The 5312-nt window shown below is 31.5% G+C and overlaps 1 pseudogene; it reads right to left on the reverse strand.

The window, feature by feature from the left end:
• The window catches only part of LOC127095025 (uncharacterized), a 16411-nt pseudogene extending 12646 nt beyond the window's left edge, over window positions 1-3765 (reverse strand).
• Window positions 3766-5312: the final 1547 nt, after the last annotated feature.

Genomic DNA, 5312 nt, shown 5'->3' on the forward strand with positions numbered 1-5312 from the left:
TGCATTGGAAATTTTAAGATGTCTACTTAAATTGTTATGTTGGACAAAATTTCAGAATTCTAAAAGAAATACATGTGATAATACAAAACATTATAGGTCACTTTGGACCAAAGCCATTGAAATGTGAAAAAGTCCAACTTCAAGTGCCCATAACTTTCTCATAAAAAATCCAAATGATGCAAAATTTAAGTCCAAATTCATTGTCTTGAAAATATATACAACTTTTATGTTGAAGGTTTTGTCATTTGAGGCTTTTAGGAGGAGTCTCCAATTGAATTGGCGACTCCTCTTAAAACCTACACATAGGCGCCAATTGGATTGACGCCTCCATTCAAGTTTTAAGAGGAGTCTCCAATTCAATTGGCGACTCCTCCTAAAAGTGGGATATTTTGGGATTTTTTTTGAAACTTGGGGTATTTTGGGATTTTTCTTGAAAAAATGGGCTATTTGGGTAAAAAAACCTTATTTTAGTAACCTTTAGTTTAGACAATGCATGCATGACCGGAATTACAAATTTTTGAATGTCTTACATATTATATTCTCTTTCTTTAACTTTACTTTTATATCATTCCTCTCTTCCTACCTCCTTCTTGCTTTTTGTCCTAATAGTGTTATTTAAGTTTAATTAGTGTGGAAATCCTTTAACTTAATTTTAAATTTCATTTTAATCTTTTATTTAATAAATATTACAAATTAGTCTTTTAAGCACGATTTAGTTAACCAACATAATCATTTCCATTAAATTGTGAGAAAAAACGTTAATACTAGTGATGTGGCATTACAACAAGGCTTTACTTAAATCACTGACTCAACAAAGACTTATATTAACGTTGTAAAGCTCCATTTTCTCTTTCACGCGTTTTCTGAAAGAAGTTAGGGTTACTATTCATCTTTTTCTTTAGTCTTTCTTCTTCCAAATTTCTTCAAGATTCCTCTTCATCCAAACCACCATCTTCGAAAGTTCTACTAAAATATCAATGAATTCCAGCACCTAATCAAAATCAAACAACCAAAGTTGTGGGATATTTGGATTTCTGGTCATAAGAAACAAGAAGAGGGAGTGTTGGTGCCAAGGAGAGTGTGTTATTTGTACCGTTACAGATTTGAATAGTGTGAATGTTGAATTTTTTTTTTTGGATTTGAATGAGTTATGGAAATCAAATGGAAAAGGGATACAATTTTTTCAATTGGGTATGTGATGAAGTTGTTGATGTAAGAGATTTGAAGATTGAAAGGCAAAGGAAGAAAACTTTTAAGTTGAAGAATGAAGTTGTCCACACAAGATGAATGTTGAAAATTTCTATGGTGTTTGGCATTATTAGTTTAGGGTTGAATGTAGTATTTTTAACCATGTATTTCAAATAGGGTTATGCTCAAAACAATATGTAATTTTATGTTATGGACTATGTAATTTCTTTGTTGGTTAAATAAAATTGGTTGATCAAAACATATGTGTTATGCTTTGTGTGATCATTTTTGCCATAACAAAGTTGTTTATGATGTTCTGTGTTGTCAACTATGTTATGTAATAATGCAGTAAATAATCATAATGAAACAAAAGATATTTAGTAAGGAACTAGAAATTTTAAGTTTGATAGATAAGAGACTTAATTGAAATCAATGTAATAAATAAAGGAACTAAGTTGAAATCTATGTAATTAGAAAATAGACTATATTGAAATAATTAGGTTTGACAGTCTAACAAAATTGTAAATAAGTTCTTCCTATTTTACGTTATTTATCAGACAAATATATGACACAGAACTAAACCATACACAATCAAAAGTAAACAAAGCACAAAATGCATAAAATACTGATTGCATGAACATAATCAAAAGTAAGATGCTTGTTATATTGAACCATATTGTCATAAAGCACAAAATGCTGCCTTTGAACCATAATTGTTTGTGTTCAAAGACAATAATACAAAAAGTTTAAGTTACACATACAATAATACAAAAATCATAACAAACATAAGATCACAAAGCAGTTAGTTAAAGATGAGTTGATGCAGTTTGACTTGATCCAGGCTGAGTTGGTGCATGTTGACTTGGTTCAGAATGAGTTGTTTGACTTGGTTCAGGCTAAGTTTTTTGAGTTGGTGCATGCAGTTTTCAAGTAGCTTTGTTGTGCCTAATCATGTGGCACATACTGCAATTGATTCCAAAGTTAGCTCACTTTAGTTGTGTCTCATCTCTCATATTTTCTGCCGCATCCCTGATCCACTTCTTTTTTGGACTTCCTGGTTGTCTTTTGATTGGTGGTGGCTGTAAATTAACATACTCTATTTTATGCCACAAAGTTTCCCCATTCACTGGATATATAACAGGTAAATAACATGCCTCATAACATGCTCTTTTTTAGCAATCAGGCACAAAATACTCAACCCAATTGTTGAGCTTTCATGCATGATATTGCATGACAACATGTCAACCCTGCCATCATCTATCTCCTACAAGAGCACTCCTTTTTGGACAGGATCACAATATACTTTTCTCCATTATATGAGATATGCCTAACCTCATAATCTTATTCACTTGCACGCCTGTGTAAAACACAACAACAATTCAACTTCATAACCAAACGTAAAACAAAAAACAAAGTCAACATTAAATACCTCACAATCAAGTTGTTGATTTTTTCGAATTCCTTTGCTATCCTTCTCTGGATATTTGGTCAAATATCACCTTCATATTTAGAAATCTTTTGTCTGTTTGACTCCCACCACAACATGAGACACACTCTAATTTCTTCAATCACTGTTATAATTGGTTTGATCCCAATTGCGACAAAAATAGAGTTGAATGCATCTGACATGTTGTTCACCAAAGTATCACACATTATATTGGGGTAAACCTAGATTTGCTCCAAAACCTTGGTGAAATCTTAATCAAGTGCTTGAATGCTTCCTTATTTACATCCTTCATTTTAAGCATGACCTTTTCAAATGCATTGACATAACTTGCTGTAGAAATTTTCCACAATTGTCCTGTAAATTTAATTCATGTATATTTCTTCCTAAAGTTACTGTATAGATACCTTAAAATGCACAAATCCTAGAGTTAAAGGACAATAATGAAACCATATAGAAATATAAGAGATTAAAGTGATACAATATACCTGACACACAATCTTTGCTCAACATTAGGGAGCAATTCATAAGAGTTGGTAACAGTCCCTGCATTAAACATAAATTACATTCAACTCAAAAAATAACATTCTACTCAAGAAATAACATTTATTTTAGAAAAATACAAACTATGTCAAAATATATTACCTTTTGTTGATCATTAATGAATGTGTATATCTTGCATAATCTTGCACCTCCTAGGCTAGTTATCAATAAATCTAGGAACTAACTCCATGAATCCTTGGTTTTACCTTCCACAACAGCAAATGAAATTGGAAATATTTGGTCATTTGGGCTCCTTCCAATAGCTGCAAGTATTTTCCCACCATAATAGCCTTTCAAGAAGTATCCATTCAACCATATTATGGGAAGGCACTTTAAAAAACCGTGTCATCAGGATTTAAAACAAATATACATCCTTTGAAAATTTGGAATCAATTGTGTCTCAGGATGCTCAATGCCGTCCTTTCATCTAGTTCACCATCTTCCTCAATGTCACACTTTAGTTCCTCATCTTCAACAGTGTTACAGTTTAGTTCCTCATCCACCATAATGGTTCCTTCATCTTCCTCAATGTTACAATTTAGTCCCTCATCTACATACTCTTGTTTAGAATAAATAACATCATCCACCATTGTGGTCCCCTTATCCACCGAGTTGTCTTCCTAAACAGTTATCCCCTCATCCACCAAGTTGTCTTCCAAAATATTGGTTCCCTTATCCCAAATGTCTCCTTCATCCACAACATTTTCAAACATAATGGCCCCTCATTTAAATTGACTCCTTCATCGACAACATTTTCAACAAAATTACCTAAACCAATTTCTAATAAAGAAGGATAAAATAAAAATTAGCATATATCTTTATACCTTTTTGCTCATGAATACCCCTTTTGTTCAATTAATGACACATTATATTTTTCATCTTGAACACAATTACCTAAACCAATTTTCTCCCCTGACTAATTTTCTATAAATCCCACAGTTCATTCATACTTTAGTGTCTAGATTTGGAAAATATTATTTTCCCATTATGTGTTTGGAGCATCTATTTTCCATATACTAAGAACGTGCTTTATTGCTTATGTGAAGTAAATATGCAACTTAGATAATCTAGTCTTTAGGTACTCAGATTTTGTTGGACCTTTCGGGGTTAGTCATGAAGGGTTTCTTGTTATTCAAAGTTTTAAAATTTCTAATTTTTAATATTGAGCAAGATGTGTTATCCCACCTTTCTTTAAGCCAATGTAACAAACCACAAATATTCATCTAGAGACATGAAAAAACTATACAAATCATTATCCCATTAGGAATACTGTTCAACAACTCCATTAAATACAAGCGTTTTAGAGATAAAAGAATGATTATCATTATTTTCAAAGGTAGAGATGGATTTGGGTTTTTCCAGACATGTATTTCTCAAAAGATATTTCACTATTACACGGTTAAGTGTTCAAATAAGAGACACACTTTTGATACCAACTGAAGGTGAGAAAAATATAAGAAGGAGGGGGGAGGGGGTGAATCGCATTTCCTTTAAAATATTTTTTGATATTGTCAATAAATTTTTTGCAGCAGAAAGTAAATAGAAAAGGGAATAGATTCAAACACAATTTATATTGATGCAACCAGTTAACTAGAGGCTAGTCCAGTCTCTTCACACTTGAGATATTTGCACTATAATCAAACTTAATTACACATAACCACTAATACAAACAAGTAATATATTTCCTTACCTAAATCTAAAGGACTTTCAATCTAAAGGAATTTCTTCTTTTACAATTGTAGAGACTTCATTGCCTCACATTTGAGGACTTCACTGCCTTAAAACTTTAAGGATTTCCTTGCTTCACATTAGAGAACTTGAGAAATTGCAAAGATATTTGTTTAGAACAACTCACACAGAGTGGTAAACTCAATAAATCTCGTTTACAAGTGTATAAATTTCTTAAGAAAGTATAGTGAATAAATAGAACTTATGTATAGGTCTTTGTTCTTTTATAACATTAAAGGAAATTCAAAGCTTACAATAATTCAAAATATTGTTCAAGTTCTTGTATAAACTAGTGAAAATTGGTAACCTTCAACATTTACATTTTATTTCTCTATATAGGCCTTAAATATTTGAATTGTTAATCATTTGTCTATTGAGAATAATGTCATTAAAATTTTAATATAATATG

Source organism: Lathyrus oleraceus, chromosome 6, assembly GCF_024323335.1.
Source record: "Lathyrus oleraceus cultivar Zhongwan6 chromosome 6, CAAS_Psat_ZW6_1.0, whole genome shotgun sequence".
In the NCBI taxonomy this organism is placed as follows: domain Eukaryota; kingdom Viridiplantae; phylum Streptophyta; class Magnoliopsida; order Fabales; family Fabaceae; genus Lathyrus; species Lathyrus oleraceus.